The sequence below is a fragment of the Bubalus bubalis genome, chromosome 15 (genome assembly GCF_019923935.1).
Source record: "Bubalus bubalis isolate 160015118507 breed Murrah chromosome 15, NDDB_SH_1, whole genome shotgun sequence".
In the NCBI taxonomy this organism is placed as follows: Eukaryota; Metazoa; Chordata; class Mammalia; order Artiodactyla; family Bovidae; genus Bubalus; species Bubalus bubalis.
Window position 1 is genome coordinate 52635158 of NC_059171.1, and position 24301 is coordinate 52659458.

Sequence of the window (24301 nt, forward strand, 5' to 3'; positions counted from 1 at the left end):
TTTCAGCCAGATGACTCCCAGAAACAGTGTCATGCACAGATATAAAAGCATAGCCTCTGAAACCAAACTATTCTTCAAATGCTTGTTTTTCCCTGGTTTCCTAGCTGGAAAGAACAGATTACAAAATAGCACAGTCATCCCTGGGTATTCACAGGGGATTGGTTCCAAGACCCACTGGGGGTACTAAAATCTGTGGATGATCCAGTCCCATAGTCAGGGCTCTGTATCCATGGTGACTGCATCTGGATACAGGGGGCTGCCTATTCCTCAGAGGCTGCTAGAGGATATAGCAGATGTAAAACACTCAGAGTGCTATTGCACTTAAAGTGTTAGTCACTCCATTGTGTCCAACTCTCTGCAGCCTCATGGATTGTAGCCTGCCAGGCTTCTCTGGCCACGGGATTCTCCAAGCAAGAATACTGGAGTGGGTTGCCATTCCCTTCTCTAGGGGATCTTCCCGACCCAGGGATCAAACCTGATCTCCTGCGTTGCAGGCAGATTTTTAACCACCTGATCGATCAGGGAAACCCTGCTCTTAAGAGCGTTCTAAATGCCCCAGCTACTATTACCATTACATTTTTTCAGAAAATCAGTGAGTTCAGTAAGGGGCATGATATCCACATGGAAGATTTCTCATACCTGCTTTAGGAAACTTCCACTTTTGGGAGACCGTGGGGCCCTCTGGCTGAAGGGTGATCTTTCCAGAGTGGGAAATAGCTAATGCTGGGGAGTCAATATGCTTGAGTACTGGTCCTACTTCTATTGCACTCAGGAATCACCAGAGATGCTGTAAAATGCAAACTCCAAAGTGAAAGTGTTAGTTGCTCTGTCGTGGCCAACTTTTTGGAGATCCTATGGACTGTAGCCCGCCAGGCTCCTCTGTCCATGGGATTCTCCAGGCAAGAATACTGGAACGGGTTGCCATTTCCTTCTCCAGGGGCTCTTCTCGACCCAGAGATTGAACCCCATGTCTCCTGCATTAGCAAGCAGATTCTTTACCACTAGTGCCACCTAGGAAGCCCAATGGGGCTGCTTGCTCACAAACACATGTAGCTCACAAACACAAGAAGACAATGAATGGAACTCACAAAGCTGGACTGGCACAGAGGAAAGGGGTATTCGTTTCTTTAAGCTTTGTCCATGTAGAGAATTAAATTATCAGAAAGCACAGACAAAACTTTTTGGACAGTCCTGATGTATGCATTAACCTCTGTTGAGGAGTAAGTGTCTAGATATTTTTGTATTTTGCTGAATTAGGAATCCTTCTTGTGGTGGGCTTGAAGGTAGGCTGAGAGGACACCCATTCTTCAGTAGTAAACCAAGTACATTGATGAAGCTATTTGCAGGAAAGGCATGGAGACACAGAGGTAGAGAATGGACTTCTGGACACAGTGGGGGAAGGAAAGAGTGGGATGCATGGAGAAAGTAGGATTGACATACACACACTCCATGGGTAAACAGATAGCTGGTGAGAAGTTGCTGTTTAACACAGGGAGCCCAGCACTGTGATGATGGAGAGAAGTGGGACGGGGAGCAGAGGGAGGCTCACAAGGGAGGGAATGTATAATTATGGCATTGTTGTACAGCAGAAACCACACAACATTTTAAAGCAATTTTCCTCCAATTAAAAAACAAATTTTAAAAAAGAACCATAAAAAATTTTTTTAAAGAAACATTGAAAAAAAAATAGAGTAACTAGTGAGGCTGAGAGTGTATTGAAACTCTTTGTTGTGCTGAGGCAGAAAAACCACTGCCCTAAATGGACATGTATAATTTTTTTTTCCAGAAAATATAACTCCTCCTAACTTTCTCATACACAATACATAGAATGTCACCTTCTGCCACCAGCAACACCCATTGACCTACATCTGACATTCTATGTATTGTGCATGTGGAAGTCCATGAGAATAGGAAGGATGAGAAAGGGAGAGGGATGGATATAAGGGAAAGATGAAAGAAGAATTTTACTATTCTCCACAGAACTTCCCCTTTAACCCCAAAGAGAAAACTTAGAGCTTGGTGTCACGCACACATTTTTCTGGTACAGAGCTATTGAGGATCAACATACGCATTTGCATGTGAGCTTTTCCCCACCAATTAAACCAGATGCAATGAGAATTTTTTTTTCTAGCATATTTGAATGTTGTTCTGGGGGAATAAAAAGAGTATCCAGACACTTAACTGGCACGGGATGTTAAAACGAGAGAGAATTTGTATGCATTAGGCAGCAATATGCAAAGAGTCAATTCCCAATGCTCTATGCCAATGGAAGATGCACACTATCACAAACTGTGGATGATCTAACAGCCATTTGTGCTTGGCATTGATATGCTTTTGTAATTTAGTTTTGCCAGACATTTTTTAGTTTAGGCAAAAATGAAAGTGTAGTATTTCTTGAGTATACAGGAATGATCCATACGAATAACAGGTTGAAGAAGGATGATTCAAAGCATATAATCTAGTCCCCATTAATTTTTGATGGAGGGGAGACAGAGAAGAAAGTCATCATTGGATGTCTGGGCTTTTTACATTCAGTGTATAAGAAAATCTAAAAAATAATCCTAGGTTTTAAATTTGTCCATTTTGTTAGATGAGAAAACTGATTCTCAAACAGTTCAGTTAACTTGCTTCTACCATTTTCTAGACCTTATGTCGGTGAGGCACTTTTGTTTTGTTTTGGGATTATTGTTGTTTGCATGTGTTGCTTATCTACAAAGTGTCGGGCTCTGTGTCTTTTTCTTCCACATCCTTTTGTCTTTCAAGTTCATCATTGTCTCAGAGTGGGTCTGTGAAACTCCAAGGGCTCCAAGGGGCAGACTTGAAAACTAGGCCATTTTTCTCTAATTAAAATATTTCTACCATAACTCCTAAAGTATTGTTATGATTTAATTTGAGAGAAGTTTTAGGTTAATTATAGAACTGATGGGAAGGTAAAGAAATTTCCCATACCCCCCGCCCGGCACATGCATAGCCTTCCCCATAATGAACATCACGCTCCTGAATGGTATTAATGTATTTTTTACCAAAGATAAATCAACACATCATACTCACCCAAAGTCCACAGTTTACAGTAAGGTTCACTCTTGGTGTTGTATAGTCTATGGGTTGGTACAGATGTATAATGATGTATGTGGCTCAGCTGTAAAGAATCCACCTGCAGTGTGGGATACGTGGGAAACTCGGACTTGATCCCTGGGTCAGGAAGATCCCCTGGAGAAGGAAATGGCAACCCACTCCAGTATTCTTGCCTGGGAAATCCTACGGGCAGAGGAGCCTGGTGGCTACAGTCCATGTGGTTGCAAAAAAGACACAGTTGAGCAACTGAGCAACAACCAAGTCGGAGTGAGCCTTCACATAGTATTTTTAGAAGTACACATTGATGTTTATTTTCTGATTTCATGTATACCTGATAAAATATTTGCTGTTATTTCTTCATTGAAATTTATAGAGTTAGCTTTTCCCTACAAACATTGAAGAATTGATGCTTTTGAACTGTGGTGTTGGAGAATATTCTTGAGGTTTCCGTGGACTACAAAGAGATCCAACCAGTTTATCCTAAAGGAAATCAGTCCTGGATATTCTTTGGAAGGACTGATGTTGAAGTTGAAACTTCAATACTTTGGCCACCTGATGCAAAGGGCTGACTCACTTGAAAAGACCCTGATGCTGAGAAAGACTGAAGGCAGGAGGAGAAGGAGACGACAGAGGGTGAGATGGTTGGATGGACTCACTGAGTCAATGGACGAGTTTGAGTGAACTCCGGGAGCTGGTGATGGACAGGGAGGCTTGGCATGCTGCAGTTCATGGGGTCGCAAAGAGTCAGACACAACTGAGGGACAGAACTGAACTGAACTGAACAAACATTGTTAAGTATCTATTGATTTTCTTCCTACTCATATATTGTGGGTGAGGTTTGAGGCTAACCTGATTCAATGGTTTTAAAGATAAGCTGTTTTTAGTGCATGAGTCTTTAGGGAATATTTTCACTTTCCTGGCAGTCCAAAAATTTCAGTAGGAAATATGTTGGTATGTGCCACTTATTAAATTGGGCTTCCCAGGTGGCACTAATGGTAAAGAATCCACCTGCCAGCAGAAGACCTGGGTTTGATCCCTGGGTCTGGAAGATCCCTTGGAGAAGTAAATGGAAACTCACTCCAATATTCTTGCCTAGGAAATCCCATGGACAGGAGCCTGGTGGGCTATAGTCTGTGGGGTCATGAAAGAGTCGGCCATGACTTAGTGACTGCTGCTGCTGCTGCTAAGTCGCTTCAGTCGTGTCTGACTCTGTGCGACCCCAGAGACGGCAGCTCACCAGGCTCCGCCTTAGTGACTAAACAATAACAAAAACTTATTAAATTTACCCATTTTATGGTGGGGACTTGCAATGTGCATACTTTTGCCTTCCTTTAGCTCAGGAAATTCCCAATATTATGTCATTGCTGTTGTTGCTGTGGCTAAGTCGCTTCAGTTGTGTCCAACTCTGTGCGACCCCATAGATGGCAGCCCATTAGGCTCCCCCGTCCCTGGGATTCTCCAGGCAAGAACGCCTGAGTGGGTTGCCATTTCCTTCTCCAATGCATGAAAGTGAAAAGTGAAAGTGAAAGTGAAGTCGCTCAGTTGTGTCCGACTCTTCAGGACCCCATGGACTGCAGCCTACCAGGCGCCTCCGTCCATAGTTACTGATATTTAGTTCATCTTTTTTTCTTCAGACACATTATTTCTATATTGAGTCTCCAGGCTATATCTTAAAAAAGTGTCCCATCATTTTTATTTTTTACTTTTTCTCTGAGTTCTAAGAAGCCTATACTCCATATTACTGGCTCTATTCTCTGCCTTGGCAATTCTGCTTTTATTGACCCCACAGGGCTTCCCTGGTGGCTCAGAGGTAAAAAATCCGCATGCCAATGCAGGAGATGTGGGTTCAATCCCTGGGTCAGGAAGATCCCCTGGAGAATGAAATGGCAACCCACTCCAGTATTCTTGGCTGGGAAATCCCATGGACAGAGGAGCCTGGTGGGCTACAGTCCATGGGGTCACAAAAGAGTAGGACATGACTACGTGGTTAAACAAATGATGATTTTGCATTTCTTCAGTTTAATCTTTGCTTAAAAAATAAACTTATGGAGTTTGTATATGAGTTTAGTAGCTTGTTTTGTACATATAAGTTTATGTACATATAAGTTATACAGTTAAAATTAATTTTTATTTCCCTAAGCCCTGATTAACCTCAGCCTGAAGCTCATTAATGAGTTTTCTTTTGGTGCAGTGCATTAACTTCTCAGGTCTATATTTACTTATTTGTTGTTAGATAATTTAGTATAGTACAGAGAGAGGTTAAGAAATGGATGCAGTGAATTCAAGTTAAATTAATACAAGTGATAGGAAGAGCTATTTAGAGTCAAATGTTACTGTGACTGTTCAGCCTTTACAAGACAACTGAAGAATCTCTTGTATTCTGGCTAATGGTAAAGTTAATTGAGGAGGGAGAGAAGAGGAAAATGGCTTTAGAGGCTCTTAACTATACAAGAACACAAAATCAGAAAGTAAACCTACATCATGCCTTGGTGATAGAAAGTAATGTGAATATCCCCAAATCCCATAAGTCACTTAGAAAATTGCTACAGAAGATAGAAGCCTGCTGCTGCTGCTGCTAAGTCGCTTCAGTCGTGTCCGACTCTGTGCGACCCCATAGACCGCAGCCCACTAGGCTCCTCTGTCCCTGGGATTCTCCAGGCAAGAATACTGGAGTGGGTTGCCATTTCCTTCTCCAATGCATGAAAGTGAAAAGTGAAAGTGAAGTCGCTCAGTCGTACCCGACTCTTCGTGACCCCATGGACTGCAGCCTACCAGGTTCCCCCGTCCGTGAGATTTTCCAGGCAAGAGTACTGGAGTGGGGTGCCATTGCCTTCTCTGAGATAGAAGCCTAGAGTTAGTTTAATGGGGACATCATGATGAGAGAACTTGGAAGTTCATGATTACAAGATCATTTGTTATCATAGTTTGGCAGGATCTAAAGGTATAGGGGTTTTACCAGCAATTTCAGCATTACAACACATTCTATTAAATTATCCCAAACACTTATGGTGATGTTTAAGCAACCACAACATGAAAATCCCCAGCCTCCCTCTCTCCCCATGGAGAGAGCTAGACTTAGAATGGGCTTTAGACATTGGGATTGGAATTGCAGCCTACACCATAGCCTCTAGTCCCAAAGCTGGGTGATTTCCCAAGTTTCAAAAATATCCATTTCGGCTCATTGCCCTTTCTATGTCTATTGCTCTTTTATGTGGGAAGCTGGACAAATTTGTAAAATAAACTTCGAGTTTCTTGCCTTTCTCCCTCTGCTTATTGCCACCATTTGTATTCCTTATGGAGTAAATATTTTTGAATCTGAGCTGGGAGTTAAAACAACTGGGAAACACTCACAGACTCTGAAAGTTATTGGCTCGCTCCTATTCCCTCACATTCTTGTTCCTGTTTAGACTCTTCTCATACTAGGAGGCAGGGAAATGAATCACTTCTCCAGAACTTTAGTGCTCTCCTTGTGCAACTTGATAAGGGCCAGCCAGGATGGCAGAGATCCAACAAAAACAAAAAAGGGCTAAAATAGGATTATTTTAGGGTTTTTTTGGTCCAAATATATAGAAGAGCCAAAATGCATTTTCACACACAGCAGTTTTTTGTTGTTGTTGCTTGCTTTTTTGCTTTCACTGCCTATATAAAGGAAAACACCTTGTCTTTCAAAAGGGGAACTCCACCTCTGAAATTATGGAACACTGACACAGCATCATTCATCTTGGCAAAAGTTGACTGAGCAGATGATGTAGATCCACTTAACTTGGACTCAATCAAAGGTTTTGCTATTTTCATTTCACAGGCCAGATGTAGCTCATCATCGGTTGGAATCAATTCCAGAAGAGGTGTTAGAGTCTGTTGGTCCAAGAGAAAGTCTGATCCAGACACTGAAAAGAGCCATGAGGAAAATGGATACCATCTCCACTGATCTCCCAGCAATTTAGTTAGTCCAATATTCAGTTCAGATTAAGCACTGGGATAATCGAGAAGTGGTGCTGTCAATATTTTAGTTAATTTAGAAATTACTCAGTCCCCAGTCATTGTGAAATCATCTCCTACATTCTCTCTCTGTGATGACACTCTCATATCTGAATGGATAGGAAAACTGAATAGTTAATAATACACACTCTTGGTTTCAAAAAAATGTAGGAAGAGCTAGAGACCAATTACATGCTCAGGATGTGTTTCATTGGGTTACTTGTCATCTATGTTAACTTGAATCTGACCACCAAATGCGTCATAATTTGTTGCTGCAACTCCTGTACCTCAAAAAAAAAATGTTTAACTCATTGTATTGAATAGAATACAATGAGTCAGCACTACGAAATTGAAATAGAAGTTTAGAATCTTTTTTTCTGATGCATGTTCCTGATCAACTGTCATCTTCTCATTGCAGCTTTTCCGAATAGCCATGTCAAATGCGACTCTTTTTATTCTCCATTGTAATTATATTATATGTAAATGTATTGGTTTAATGACTGTCTCTTTCAATAGAATGTAAGCTTCAGGAGGGTAATATGAGGTTTCCCTAGCAAAGAGACAGTATTTTGCAAATAGTGATAATTTAATATGTATTTGTTGAATTAGGATCCCCATCCAAAAATCTTGTGGTTAAACTCAAAGATGTTCAGTGACTAATTTCTTGCCCCATCCTTTTATTTTCCTTTTTTGCAAGGCTAGAATAATTGGAAGAGAGGAAGTAAAACAATAAATAGATTTTCTTGGCTGGAAGCAAGGTAAAGAAAGTACAGTACAGAGTCATTTTAGTTTTAACTATTTAAAAAGAAGGTGAAGAATAGGACTAAGTCTTTGGCTCAGAAAAAAACGTGAAAAAGAAAAAAATAATGTATCTCACCTTCCATATCCTTTTGTAAAAATAAAGTCAATATTTTGAATATAATTCAAAATTTCTAAGTCTGCTTTACATCAACTGCATTTTTTTTTCCTTTTTGATACCCTTAACCTATTTCTCGGGATGTGTTTCACTGGGTTATAAGCAATCCAGTCCTGGCTCCATTACTAGCCTTGTTACGTTACTCTTTGTAAGATGGGATAATTAAAGCAATCAATTCCAAGAGCTTTTATAAGGATTAGATCAAATAATGCAAATGAAGTGTTCAATGCATAGTAAATGCTCAGCACACGTTAGTTAGCTGTTGTTAGTTAACATATGAAGAAACTAAGGCTAATAAGGGCTTTCTTGGAGGCTCAGATGGTCAAGAATCTGCCTGCAATGCTGGAGATCTGGATTCAATCCCTGGGTTGGGAAGATCCCCTGGAGAAGGGAATGGTAACCCACTCTAGTATGCTTCCCTGGAGAATTCCATGGACAGAGGAGCCTGGCGCTACAGTCCATAGGGTGGCAAAGAGTTGGACACAACTGAAGCGACTTGGCATGCATGCAAGGCTAAAAGTTTACTTGTCTTTCAAGGCTAGTAGGCTACTAAATGGTGGAGACTGGATTAAAAACAGATCAGTCCATGGGGTTGCAAAGAGCTGGACACCACTGAGGGATTGAACAACAACTCCAGTTTTGGAGTTACGCTTTTTTCTTGAGACCTGTATCCGGACTTCTAAGTTACATACTTAATAGCACAGAAAAAAAAAGAGAATGTACTTCAACCATTTATTATAAATATTACCTGTAATAGTCTAATCATAAGAGTGTATACATTACAAATAACACACAAAATTAGAAGTCAAAGGAAGGCTATAAGAAATAAATACAAATTTAGTATACTTTCACTTCATATTATCACTCTTACTACCTCTAGGTAGGTGTTTGTCTAACTCTAGTTTGTGTCCCTGACCCTAGTGTAAAATAGAAAGCCTTGCCTATAGCAGACGCTCAATAAGTGTGGTGAATAAAAGAGTATGAGCTTTTACTTTATGCTGTTATGCTCTATGCTCACTGCTGTAACATACAGACATGTTTGAATGCAAATATGCTCAAAAGCAGCGTCCTTGAATTGATTTTTAATATATCTGCTAGCTTTCAGCTGCAAAAGGTCAAGCTTCAGTCATCTTCCTCAGAGCATTAGTTAAAAGAGAGAGTTTGTTATACCAGCATGAACAGCTGGTATCCCAAAAGGCACATTTACAAGGAAAAGGAGGAAGGTCCTCAAAGGCCTCCATATCCCATTCAAAATTGTTTGCTTAATTCTCCTATCTGTATGCCTACAGAAAATAAATGCTGTAGCTATCTCTTTAAAAACTCTAGATATGCTGGGGAATTTGTGATTGTTTTCTAACCACGGCTCTCAATCATTTTTTTTTTTCCGATGAATGGAATAAACGATAAGTATAGATCTTCAACCTGGAGGTGATTGCTTGTGGACCGGATGGAAGTGTGTGTTTTATTTCCTTCTCCACCAGATGAGAGGGTATAAAAGCAGTCACCTGTCAACCCACTCCAGCCATGAAATTCAGCAGCCTATTGTCCCAATCACTGCTCTCAATCACTCTAAACGGCCTCCAGGGGCCATCATTATTATAGGACATGTTCCTAAGAGTAGATAAATGGAACTCCACCTGCCAGCCTGCATAGGAAAAGATGGACATTCTTGGCCAAAAATATGAAAGGGCCTGGAGCTTTATTGACATTTACATCAAAAATAGTTAGCAATGAAAGCAGCTGTTGTGGCGTGCTTTCACCACGACGTGTTTGGAATATGCTGTGAATTGAAATACAGACCTCCTGACAAGCAATTTACCTTCTGTCAGTCTCCATGTGCTTGCGGCATTACAGGGTACTCACTGTGATAGGCCACTTAAAGCCACACATGTGTACAGTTTGGATGAAAGATTAACTACAATTTGAGGCAGGAAGTAACGAATTGTGGAGTGTCATTCATAATGGCCGACATTGTCATCTGCAGGGTGACACCATAGCAAGAAGGTGCCTCTGTTGTGACTGCCTTATGGAATCAGATGTCATTCATTCTAATGAAGTTCTGACTGCAATTCTAATAAGCAGAGTGCAAGACAGCTCAGGACTGGAAGCATTAATCTGCCTTGTTTGTTGACATTACAGTGATGACTAAAATGCCATTATGCAAGAAATTCTTTCAGAAGTGATTCAACAGGGCCGACTGTAACACAATGTATAAAGGGCCAGAACAAAGGATGTGCCAGGAGTTAATTTCTGTATTTATTCTTCGCAGTTGATTCAGTCCATTGAATTCTCCCTCCCTTTAAACATTTCTACTAGATGAAATATAAGGATGCCTCATAAGTAAAGTACTGGCTGCTTTGGCTAAGCAAAATCTAGAATTTCAGTCTTTTCAATACACAGTTCTGTACCAAGTTTTCGTGACAGTTTCACAAAGCAGTGTAGCACGACAAATAAGAGTAGATTAAATATTTAGCTGTTCTTTCTCTAAAACTGTTGCCCCAAACCATGCTATCTGCCATTCTAGAAATAATCTTTAGTGAAATCAAAAGAGAATTCTAGGGGTAAAGAACCCACCTGCCAATGCAGGAGACATAAGAGACTTGGAATCTATCCCTGGAGGAGGGCATGGCAACTCACTCCAGTATTCTTGCCTGGAGAATCCCATGGACAGAGGAGCCTGATGGGCTATAGTCCATGGGGTTGCAAAGAGTCAGACATGACTGAAGTGACTTAGCATGCACACAGAGAGAAACAAACAACTGATGGAGGTTTTCCTCACTTGGACAAGTTCATTTTCAACCTGATAAACTGCTCAGGATGTAGGGGTTAGTGGGCACCTGTCAAAGCTGGTATTTCTACAAGAATCGAACATCTCCTGAGTCAGTATCAACATCATGAGTCATTACACATTTCTTTTGAAAAGAGGACACAGACACAGGGTGTCATTTCCTTGCTTAGTGTTGAGAAGCTGCTCTGTATTTTTCTCTTCTTACTAACATTGAATTCTTTGGGTTCCTGGGGGTAGTGGCTGATAAGGAAATGACTCATACCTGTTTAGGTCTTCACAGTTCAGGTAGGAAGAAGGCATTTAGTACAAATGATGTCTCAAATATCCAATGCATTTGTCTTATGATCGCATATCCAAGATCCCTGCAGTTGATAATCAATCCAGGAACCATTCCGCATACAATTCTATCAATTGTTGCCCCCCACCTTTGGTCCTAGAATCACAGACTGTGTGTGTCCAGTGTTTCTATTTCTGCTTCAGATCAAAGAGAGGTCTAAAGTCCTTAATAAGCTCAGGAATCTAGACTTTTAAACCTCCCGATGCTAATAACCAAACTGCTCTGGGAATCTAAAACTATCAGCAAAAGCAATTTTTGTTGTTTTACACTGTATTTTGTCAAAAAAAAAAAAAAAAAGAGGTGGATATTAACATTGATCTAAACTTACTTCTGGAGAAGGAAATGGCAACACACTCCAGTGTTCTTGCCTGGAGAATCCCAGGGGCGGTGGAGCCTGGTGGGCTGCCATCTATGGGGTCGCACAGAGTTGGACACGACTGAAGCGACTTAGCAGCAGCAGCAAACTTACTTCTACTAACAACAATTCCAAACATGTTCCCCTGAGTAAATATAAGCATGTATTTTGGAGATCATAAATTCACGGACTCGTGTGTTGCGATTGGTTCCTGGGTGTTTGTCAGGTATTGCTGGCTCAACCCAGAAAATCTATGTGAGGTGGGTTCTAACAGGTCTGGGCATATCAGAACAGGGGTGATATTGTGGGTGACTCATTTGCAGTGAAACTGCCTGCATTGAGTCTTCTGGTAACTTCCAGCCAATGAAAGGCTGAAGGGAATCCCAGGCTACTGTCTAGCTGCTGGCAGACCCAGACTTCCGAGGCCGTTACGCAAATTAGCATGTTCCTGGAGCCCCTCCCCCAAAACAAACAGGCTGCAAACACCAGCATTTCTTTTTATGTTTGTTTGTTTATTTAATATGTTTATTTATTTTAATTGGAGGCTAATTACTTTACAATATTGTATTGGTTTTGCCATACATCAACATGAATCTGCCACGAGTGTACACGTGTTCCCCATCTTGAACCCCCCTCTCACCTCCCTCCCCGTACCATCTCTCTGGGTCATCCCAGTGCACCAGCCCTAAGCATCCTGTATCATGCATCGAACCTGCCTTATGATCCATTTCACATATGATAATATACATGTTTCAATGCCATTCTTCCAAATCATCCCACCCTCTCCCACAGTCCAAAAGACTGTTCTATACATCTGTGTCTCTTTTGCTGTCTCACATACAGGGTTATCATTACCATCTTTCTAAATGCCATATATATGCGTTAGTATACCGTATTGATGTTTTTCTTTCTGGCTTACTTCACTCTGTATAATAGGCTCCAGTTTCATCCACCTCATTAGAACTGATTCGAATGTATTCTTTTTAATGGCTGAGTAATACTCCATTGTGTATATGTACCACAGCTTTCTTATCCATTTGTCTGCTGATGGACATCTAGGTTGCTTCCATGTCCTGGCTATTATAAACAGTGCTGCGATGAACACTGGGGTACAAGTGTCTCTTTCAATTCTGGTTTCCTTGGAAATACCAGCATTTCTATTGAACAACTTACTTTTGACTGTTAACTCAGGCCTGTTCCTAATTCCTATTGTTTCTGTAATAATTTAGTGACTGAAAACAATACAAATTTATTATTTATACTTCTGTAGGGCTTCCCTGGTGGCTCAGAGGTAAAGAATCTGCCTACAATGCAGGTGACGCTACACAGGTTTGACCCCTGGGTTGGGAATATTCCCTGGCGAAAGGAATGGCTACCCACTCCAGTATTCTTGCCTGAAGAATCCCATGGACAGAGAAGCCCGGTGGGCTATAGACCATGGGGTTGCAAAGAGTTGGACACAACTGAGCACAACAATATCAAGAAGTGAGCTATCACAGAGAGGACCTGCTCTTGTTTGATGACTTTGCTGGTTCTTTCCCATACCAGCCTCTCCTGCTTGAGTCTTTGCTTTCTCTGGCCTCTGAAGCTGGGTTTAACAGATAGCACATCTTTCACTTCCCTTTGTTAGACCTCCTAGTTGCTCTTGGTCTATGAAGCACTCATGTACCTTAATCTTTCATTTCCATTCATATAACAAGTATCTTAAATATTACTAATGAGGTAGTGTATTAGATTAAACTTTCTGGTAGACTGAAGGCAAACATTCACAGTATCACAATTCCAATCATATAATCCTGAGACCTGGATTCAACTCTCAGCACATTCTTTTCTATCTGAGTGACCTTGGCCAAATTACTTTGTGCTTCTCTCAATCTTAAGGGCTTTTTTTAAAAAGGTGATAACTTGGCACTATTATTAATGATTAAAAAGGATGACATATGATGGTACCAGGTGTGTGGAATGGTTAACACATGTTTTTTTCCTTCTTTTTCTCTCTTGTTGCCCAAGACAAACAGGAGAGCTGAATCATGGAACCAAATTAGAAGTATTTGAACATAAAAAAAAAAGAGGAGAAACTTTATTTGGCAATATTTAACGTTGGGAATAACTCTAAAAATTTGGAATCTCAAGCAGAATGGCAGGTGCAGAGGTGTTTCTCGGTGAGCACCTTCCAGCTATTTGTCAAATTTCGTCACATAGGTGTAGATCCCAGATTGCAGGGTATCACAGTCATTCTAATAAATTACATGGGTAATTACTTCAGATATATGATTACAAAATGACTGTGTAATACAAATTTCTTTCTTTAATACAGGAGAACATAGGGAAGTGGAAAATAGTAAAACAAAAGTCCTTGTCCTATCTCCATTTCATACATTCATTTTTTTGCTTATGCATTAACTCACTTGATATTTCTTAAACATGTACCTGTGCCACTTTCATGAACCTGGGAATACCATGATTAATAAAACTAGGCTGTCTCCCAAGATGGCATAGACAAGTATTAACAACTGAGGAAAATGAATACTATGACAAAGAATATCAAGATGCTTTAGGAGCAAAATAGAAGGGCATCCATTGTAACCATTAAGGTAAAGGAGTCAGGGATGTCTTCGTAGAAGGAGAAAATCTAATATGAGATCTGACTGATGAGTAGGAGTTACCCAGGTAAAGAGAGAGAGGAGCAAGGGTATTCTAGGCAAAAGCAGAGAATATACAGAGTCGTGAGGAAGAGAGCACATGCCATGTTGAAGCGAATACAAGATGGTAAACATGAGAGGGATGACATTGTATACATGCATGCTAAGTCACTTCAGTCATGTCTGACTCTTTTCAACCCCTTGGACTGTAGCCCTCCAGGCTCCTTTGCCCATGGGATTCTCCAGGCAAGAATACTGGAGTGGGTTGCTGGACCCTTCTCCAGGGGATCTTCCCAACCCAGGGACTGAACCTGTGTCTCTTATGTCTCTTGCATTGGCAGGTGGGCTTTTTTTTTTTTTTTTTTTTAACCACTAGCAACACCTGGGAAACCCATGGATGACATTAGGAAACTTCAGACCGTGAGAAACTACAGAAAAACCACCTGGACTCCTTGATAAATTTCATAAAAGGTGGGGGAGAAGCAGGATTGAACAAAAGTAAAAATTAAAAGATATTTAGAATATCAAACAATTACAATCGAAGTTCTTACTTGGATCCTCACTTCAGTTAACAAATAAATTGTTAAATATTTAAAATGGCTCTTGGCTTCAGGGTTGGGAGCTGTGGTTTTAATGCCCACCAAAGAGGTGAGTCACAGGCTTCGTGAACCAGGGAGGTGGAGCTGGGCTTTCTGCAGTCAGGAGCCACGGAAAATCTGCTGGTCTGTGAATTAAGGACAGGAAATGCCTCTATGAACTTGGGAAATGGTAAGGAAGCTGGTTAATTTGGGGAGCAGGGTGGAGATGTGTTTCAAATTCAGTGGATCCAAAATACTCTGAAATATTTATCAGAAGATGAATGTAGGATACTTCTTTAAAAGGAGAATAAAAATGTTAATTAATCTTGGGGCTGTCCTGGGTATATATATCAAAAGTTAAAAGCAGCCATTGGGAGAATGAAAGAGTCATGTATAACTTCCAAAGAGAAGGGAGCTTTCAAGTAGAGGAAAACAGAAGATGGAAAAGTCCATTAAGTCCAACAAGAAAAGGAAAAGGCAACAAAGAAGAACCATGCTTTTTTTTTTCAAGTAGAGTTGAAATAATTTTTAAAAAAATGACCATATATGATGTCCAATAAATATGTCACATGGTTCTAAAATACTGGAAATTTGTAATAAAGATCTATTCCCCCAAGCCCATATATTTAGAAACTAAAGTGAGTCTAGCTAATTAAAGAAAAGGAAAATCATACTAGAAATTTCAAATATTCAGATTTCATTAATTGGTTACAAAAGAAGATGAAACTATTTCCTTGTCCCTCAGTCTTTTAAGAGCCCACTGTTTCCCTGAGTTTCGATTTATTCTGCATCTCAGTGCCTCTTTTCAAGGCCCCCGCTCTATCCAGGCTGTAGGTCCCCCAGCTTCTCAGAGCCCTGTGGGAGCTCTGACGACTTCTCCCTTTATAGCTCCTGATCTCTTCTGCCCTACCCAGCAGAGGTTGACCCTGGGTGTGCCCAGATGAGTACAACGACCAGTCCAGGACCCTGTGTGTCCTGGAGCTCTTTGTCTGTGGCCCACCTGCTATCCTCTCTGGTTCTCTGCTCCACAGACTCCAGTTCCCCAGCCTCCCCTCACTCCAGACTCAGCCAATGCCCTGCATGCCAGGTAGGAAAGTGCCTCCAGGCAGAAAGCCAGGGCAGTCATTCTCTGGGATCGCAGTCCTGCAGGGCTATTACTCAATGACTGAAAGCAGGCCCATATATTTTTGTCCAGTTTTGATTATTTATAGCAGGAAGACAAGTCCAGACCCAGTTATACTCTCCTGACTAGAAGCAGCAGTGTGACTCGCATTAATTTTAGCAATTTTCCCATTCACATAGAATGGGAAAAGGCTCTAATATGAGACGTTTTCTTTCTTGTTGTTCCCCACTTCCCTCCTCCACCCAGAATTTCAAGGCAATTTGAAATTTGATTTCTTTTTTTAAAATTGAAGTACAGTTGATTTATAGATATCCCAAGTAGCTCAGTGGTAAAGAATCTGCCTGCCAATGCAGGAGATGGGGCTTTGGTCCCCAGGTCAGCAAGATCCTCTGGAGACGGGAATGACAACGCACTCCAGTATTCTTGCCTGAGAAATCCCATGGACAGAGGAGGCTGGTGGGCTACAGTCCATGCAGTCACAAAAGAGTTGGGTACAACCTATTGACTGAAAAACAACAACAATGTAGTTTGTTTACAATACTATGTTAGTTTCAGGTATGCAACAAGAATTTGATATTTTTACAGATTATGCTCCATTTAAAGTTATGAGAAAATACTAACTATATTCTCTGTGCTGTACATTTCATGCTTGTATCCTATTTATTTATGCCTAATAGTTTGCGCCTTTTAACGCCTTTTCTCCGTCCTGCCCATCCCTCCACGCTTCTCTAGTCAATTAACTACTAGTTTGCTCTCTATTAGCGGTGAGTCTGTTTCCATGCTATTTTCATACAGTATCTGTCTGTCTTTGACTGACTTCACCAAACATAATACCCTCTAGGTCTATCCATTTACAAATGGCAAAATCCAATTCTTTTTTACGACTGAGTAGTATTCCATTGTGTGTACACGTCGCAGCTTTGTCCATTCATCTACTGATAGGTTGTTTCTAAATCTTGACTATGGTAAATAATGTGACTCTGCAAATATCTTTTCAGATTGGTATTTTTGTTTTATTTGGATATGTATATCTAGAAGCGTAACTGCTAGATCATATGGCAATTCTAGTTTCAGTTTTCTGAGGAACCTTCACACTGATTTGCATAGTGGCTGCATGAATTTACATTTGCACCCATAGTGGCAGGGTTCCCTTTTCTCCACATCCTCACCAACATTCATCGTTTGTTCTCTTTTTGACAATAGTTATTCTGAGAAGTGTGAGATGATATCTCATTGTGGTTTGGATTTACATTTAATAGATGATTGTATGTTAGTCGTTCAGTTGTGTCCAACTCTTTGTGACCCCCATGGACTGTAGCTTTCCAGGCTCCTCTATCCATGGGATTCTCCAGGCAAGAATACTGGAGTGGATTGCTATTCCCTTCTCCAGGAGATCTTCCCAACCCAGGGATCAAACCCAGGACTCCCACATTGCAGATAGATTCTTTACTGTCTGAGCCATCAGGAATGCCCAATAAATGAGTAGTGATGCTGAACATTTTTTAATGTGCCTCTTGGCCATCCATATGTCTTCTTTGGAAAATATTTTTATTCAGGTGTTCCGCCCATTTTTTAAATTGGATTGTTTCTAGATATTGATTATATGAGCTCTTTATATATTTTGGATATTAACCCCTTATCAGACTTACCATTTGCAAGTATCTTCTCCCATTCACCAGGTGGTGAGTGCACGCACTGGCAGTGGCTGGCTCTGGCCTGATCAGAGACGGGACTGGCATCCACCCAGCTCTGTTCTAAGTGTGCACACTCTCTTTGGCAAAGCAGCCTCTGCCTTAGTGGGAAGCAGCACATGATCCAGAGAGCCTGAAGCAGGAACCTACTGTGTGCTGGTGGATGCTTGGGGTGGTCCTGGCCACCTGGCCAGAGCACTAGGCAAATGCCTGAGATATTTTTGGTTAAGTTCATAATAGCTTATATCACAGATTAAGCTCCAACTTGGTACCAGAGAAATCTTTCTGTTTTGCTTGCATATATTGTCTTTTGCCTTATTTTAATGGGTAGGTAGCATTTGGGAAGGTTTTAAGTTAGAGATGATTGAAATATTAACAACTGACTTTATATCATCCCAAATAATTTTCTTGCATTTGCCTAAAAGACTGAAATTATGGCCTACATCCTTTATTATTTTCAATTCTTATGGAAGAGCAAAAAAAATATGTAACTTGCATTTATATACTCTCCATAGTAAAACATAGAAAAAAGTTTATGCAGATAGAGAATATTAAAGTATAAAAGCTACCAAGATAAAAAGGACTATTTATTTACTTATGAATATGGCAATTAGAATTGTCTAAACTGTACGGTTTTTTTTCTTATGAGATTCCCAAAGAAACTTCACAATAACATTTGCAAATGCTTCCATAAGAAGGAAAGTTTATGAAACATGTTTAAATATTTATAGAATGTTAAAACTGAGGCATTAATTGGCAAACAACTTAATTAAAATGCTTTCTCAAGTAATTAGCAACAAATACGTCCCTATCTGTTTTGCATGCCATTTGTCTTGTTGTGTTTGTTAAACCCGCCTGTCAGTCAAACTTTGCTTCAGGTAATTTTTTGGCTCTATGGGGAAAATCTTCAAAAATTACATCTGAATTTAAAATATTTTGATTATCATTTTTATCTAACAAATCCTCTTTTTCACTTCATCTTCTATATGTCCCTGTAAACCACCATCCTGGGAATTTAGGGCCTGAAGATGAAATTCCGCATCAAGGCAGAACTGAGTTTCCAAAAACACTTTCCAGAGAACAAACTGAATCAATCTAGAATCAACAAACAGTGCAGTTAATTAATGAGAACACCATAAGGGAGCTTTTTTAAACAATGTTGACGGCGCTGCCCCAGGACCAATAGCACCAGAAGTTATTGCTGGTTTGAAAGAAGTGACTCTGAGGGGTCCCCCAAGGCACCTTGTGCTTACATTAGCTATTTACCACAACTTTTCCTTTTATTTGCACCCCAGGGGGAGTACACTTATTTCCTAAATTACTTTTTAAGTGATGCTTCTTCCTGCCAGTAGCCTGAGGGGCAGCGAAGGTACCACAGAGTGAAGAAACACAGAAACCAAATCCGAAAAAGCACAGAACAGTCTACCGAAAAACCCCTGTCCTAGAGGGTTGTTTTCTAAACCACAAGGCCTGAGATGGCACAGAAAGTATAGGGGCTCCTTCCTCCGGTCTGGTCTAACTAGGGGTGGCGGGGGGAATGAACAGGGAACGGTGAAGCTGCAGGGAGCATCAGAAACAGGTGGTAGTGTGAGGTGTGATGGATTAGAAAGATGTAAATACTTAGCTCACAGCTCAAGCCTTCCTAAAACTAAGGCAGCTGAAAGCCACTTAGACCTCATAATGAAGTCTCACTACATCTTGTGGTTTAGAGGCACTGATCCCACAAAACTTCAGTTCAGTCACTCAGTTGTGTCCAACTCTTTGTGACCCCATGGACTGCAGCACACCAGGCCTCCCTGTCCATCACCAACTCCTGAAGTTTACCCAAACTCATGTCCATTGAGTTGGTGATGCCATCCAGCCATCTCATCCTCTGTCCTCCCCTTCTCCTCCTGCCTTCAATCCTTCCCAGGATCAGGGTCTTTTCAAATAAGTCAGTTCTTCACATCAGGTGGCCAAAGTATTGGAGTTTCAGCTTCAATTTCAGTCCTTCCAATGAACACCCAGGACTGATCTCCTTTAGGATGGACTGGTCGGCTCTCCCTGTAGTCCAAGGGACTCTCAAGAGTCTTCTCCAGCACCACAGTTCAACATCAATTCTTCAGCGCTCAGCTTTCTTCACAGTCCAACTCTCACATCCATACATGACCACTGGAAAAACCATAGCCTTGACTAGATGGGCCTTTGTTGGCAAAGTAATGTCTCTGTTTTTTACTGCCCACAGAATATAAGTGCCTCAAAGGCAGGCAGCTGTCATTGTTCACTGACAAACCCCAGCTTCAGGAACAGTGCCTGGGGACGTCCCTGGTAGTCCAGTGGTTAAAAATCTGCCTTGCAATGCAGAAGACACAGGTTCAATCCTGGGTCTGGGAACTAAGATCCCACATGCTGAGGGGTAACTAAGCCAGTGTGCTGCAACAAAAGGTCCTGCATGATGCAATGAAGCTCCCAGGTGCTGCAAGTAAGACCCAACACAGCCAAATAAATGTTAAAGCAACAACAACAAAAACAATGCCTCGCACACAATAAACACTCACAAAAAGCTTGCTGAATGAATGATTAAATGCTTAATGACTGAAGTGAGTGGATTTGGTAATCACTGCCAGTGATTCTCCCAGCAATTGAGAGGACCTTGGATCTTCCCTGGTGGCTCAGACGGTAAAGCGTCTGCCTACAATGCGGGAGGCCTGGGTTCAATCCCTGGGTCTGGAAGATCTCCTGGAGAAGGAAATGGCAACCCACTCCAGTATTCTTGCCTGGAAAATCCCATGGATGGAGGAATCTGGTTAGGTTACAGTCCATGGGGTCGCAAAGAGTCGGACACGACTGAGCGACTTCACTCACTCACTCAAATAAATCCTGAGATTTTAGAATTAGTCATAATGGCAACCCACTCCAGTAATCTTGCCTAGAAAATCCCTTGGACAGGGGAGCCTGGCAGGCTATAGTCCATGGTATTGCAGAAGAGTTGGACGTGACTGAGCAACTGAACAACAACATCAAAGTCTAATGCATGCTACAAAAAATAAGACCTATAATATTCAGTCATCCCTTGTTGTTCAGCCGTCCACTTGTGTCCGACCTTCTGCGACCCCACGGACTGCAGCATGCCAGGCCTCCCTGTCCCTCACCATCTCCCGGAGTTTGCCCAAGTTTATGTCCATTGCATTGGTGATGCCATCGTACTGGTGTAAAACCTAGTTGACATCATGTGTTTTGACAGATTTGTAGATCAACAGTGATTAAAAGACAACTTGGTTCCTGCCCTGAGTTTGTGGTCTGATCAGGAAATCAAATATCAATCTAATAATTATACCAATATATAATTAAGAAAATGTAATCAATGCCTGAAAACAATACTGGGGTCTATGAAAGTATATAAAAAGTGTTCAGAAAATTGGAGTGGTCATATAAGGCCATTTTATTATATGATAAAAATATTTTAAATGCAGAATAGATAATTTAAGGAAGATATGGGGTTTAGGGGTTCACAAAGCTAGAATATCCATCTCCCATCTTTTCTTGTGAATTCCAGTCTCAACTAAACCTCTGAAATACAGTTATTCAAAAAAAAAAAAAAGATGTCAATTGTTTCAAACTATGTCATGCAATTCCAAAAACTTTCAAAAGTTGTACACCCACATAGGACTATTTTAGTAGACTAAGTAGGCATTAAATTCAGTAAGTCTTAATTCCTTTTCCTATAATTAGGATGTTTAAATATCTTAACAAAAAAGAGATTAATCCTTTAATTAATGAATAACAAGCTTCTAAAAGTATTGACTTAAAAAAAAGTTTAGGTTTCATACTAAGCACAGTAATAGGGGGGAAAACACTGCTTTTTGTGCACCAAGAACAATGCTAGTCTTTTACTCATTTTAAATACTTAATTGGGCTTCCAGGTGGCACTAGTAGTAAAGAATCCACCTGCCAACGCAGGAGATACAAGAGACGCAAGTTAGATCCCTGGGTGGGGAAGATCCCCTGGAGGAGGGCATGGCAACCCATTCCAGTATTCTTGCCCAGAGAATCCCAAGGACAGAGGAGGCTGGCGGGCTAAAGTCCATAGGGTCGCAAAGAGGCAGACACGACTGAGCAACTGAGCTCACACAAATACTCAATCATAGTTTAGTTTGCTTTCTAGACAAGATTTCTGTTTTTATACTCTTCATTTTACTTATTTATGTATTTACCTATCTATTTATTTAATGTAAGAATGAGTAAGGTGAAATAGTTCACATGCTGGTGACTATTTTTAAAAGTTTAAAGAAAAATATGGATACAGACACAGAAGCATAAAGCATACAGACCAGTGTGTAAAGGATTAGGCAAATAAAGATGCTCCACTGTGGAATCAATAAGTGAGTTATCTGGAGATCCCCTTGATTTTTTTTTGTTGTTGTTTTTGACTGTGGGTGTCTGCATGTGTTCAGGAGAAGTAAGGATAGGGGAGGGGAATAGACTATTAGTGTCTTACTGCTCACACTTCATTCTTCCCAGTTTCTTGATTTTGTAGGCTATTGCTACCTAATAAAATTAAATTTCATCAATGATAAAAGCTACCAGCATTGGTTAGGAGCTATATTTAAAAAAATGATGGTGTCATGAGAACCCATGGTGGACACAGGCAAAGGCTAGAGAGCCTATTTTCTAGGCTGGCAAGCTTCTAGGAGTACAGTGGGGCTGGGGATGCCAATCTACATAAGCTGCTCTAACTGACTTCACTTCTATTCAGAAATACTCAAGTGTTTACGTCTTGGCGAACATGGTACTTCTCTTCAGTTTGGTAGTCACACATCCTCCTGATCTCTTTCACAAGTTTGGGAATTCCAGACGGCAGGGCAAGTTACCTAAATTGATAGGACATACAGATTGGACTTGAATCCAGGGAAGAAAAGATCAGTAAAAGCTGGAGAGACAAAGATCTTACTTATTAAAATAAGTGTTTTTAGAAATAAAAACATACCTACTTGGCCTCCAAAGAATTTGATGTGTACCATTCAATGACCAAAAGAAGACTGAAGACCATAGGCAAATAATAAATGTGTCACAGAAAAGTGGACCTGGAGAAGAAAACTGAAAATAAAGGCATTGAAAAATAACTTTTAAGGTGACAATATTTAAGAATAGTACTAAATGAAATACCAGACCACCTGACCTGCCTCTTGAGAAATCTATATGCAGGTCAGGAAGCAACAGTTAGAACTGAACATGGAACAACAGACTGGTTCCAAATAGCAAAAGGAGTATGTCAAGGCTGCATACTGTCATCCTGCTTATTTAACTTATATGCAGAGTACATCATGAGAAATGCTGGGCTGGAGGCAGCACAAGCTGGAATCAAGATTGCCAGGAAAAATATCAATAACCTCAGATATGCAGATGACACCACCCTTATGGCAGAAAAGTGAAGAAAAACTAAAGAGCCTCTTGATGAAAGTAAAAGAGGGGAATGAAAAAGTTGGCTTAAAGCTCAACATTCAGAAAACAAAGATCATGGCATCTGGTCCCATCACTTCATGGGAAATAGATGGGGAAACAGTGGAAACAGTGACAGACTTAATTCTGGGGGCTATAAAATCACTCCAGATGGTGACTGTAGCCATGAAATTAAAAGACGCTTGCTCCTTGGAAGAAAAGTTATGACCAACCTAGACAGCATATTCAAAAGCAGAGACATTACTTTGCCAACAAAGGTCTGTCTAGTCAAGGCTATGCTTCTTCCAGTGGTCATATATGGATGTGAGAGTTCGACTATAAAGAAAGCTGAATGCTGAAGAATCGATGCTTTTGAACTGTGGTGTTGGAGAAGACTCTTGAGAGTCCCTTGGACTGCAAGGAGATCCAACCAGTCCATCCTAAAGGAGATCAGTCCTGAATATTCATTGGAAGGATTGATGCTGAAGCTGAAATTCCAATACTTTGGCCACCTGATGTGAAGAACTGACTCACTGGAAAAGACCCTGATGCTGAGAATGATTGAAGGCAGGAGGAGAAGGGGAGGACAGAGGATGAGATGGTTGGATGGCATCATCGAGTCAATGGACATGAGTTTGAGTAAACTCCGGGAGTTGGTGATGGACAGGGATGCCTGGCGTGCTGCAGTCCATGGGGTTGCAAAGAGTTGGATATGACTGAGCAACTGAATGGAACTGAACTAAATGAAATATTTGCTGAAACAAGTGTTAAGTGTTCAAGGATGGTAGAAATGCATAAAATGAAGAGTGTAGAATAATAGAAAGGATATAAAATGTATTAACAAAAGCAAGAGAGGAAAGTATTAAGACATTATTTTGGGACTCTTTCCATTTATATAAAGTGATTCTCTGGTAAAGGGGAAGATTAATGTGATGCCAGGAAGCAATAAACATGAACAGGAAACAAGTGTGCTTCAACAGTAACAATAAAAAGTCATATTTTGGTGAAACTAGTAATGACTTAACACTGTCCTCTTCTGCAGCAACAAATTACAAATCAAGGAACTGAATTAAGTAGCAGCAAACTTTCAGAGAACTAAACAGTAGCATTCAACTATCACATATCTTGGCACATTAACATTCAATCTAAAAAAGTAGGAAGCAATGCCAGACACTAGAGATCATCTACAAAAAGAAGAACAAAAATAGAAATATTAAATGCAATAATTTTAACCCAGATGATGTTTGGCAGTCTGTGTAAATATTAGTGTATAACTAAGTACACTTAAAATAGAAGTTCCCCAAAAGTTTTACATGACAAAAAACAATATCCAATGTAATTGTAATTCTGAAAAAAAAAAATCAGTCCAATTCTATATCATTCTGCAGATTCATTCTTGA

General features: G+C 40.5%; 1 long non-coding RNA gene across 1 annotated transcript in view; it reads right to left on the minus strand.

Moving 5' to 3' along the window:
• Nucleotides 1-21495: 21495 nt before the first annotated feature.
• Nucleotides 21496-24301, minus strand: part of LOC112579172 — a 53930-nt gene continuing 51124 nt past the window's right edge. The window contains exons 3-4 of the long non-coding RNA XR_003103630.3: nt 22450-22546; nt 21496-22333 (exon numbers count right to left, since the gene is read on the minus strand). This is a non-coding gene — a long non-coding RNA (uncharacterized LOC112579172). The remainder of the gene's footprint in view (nt 22334-22449; nt 22547-24301) is intronic.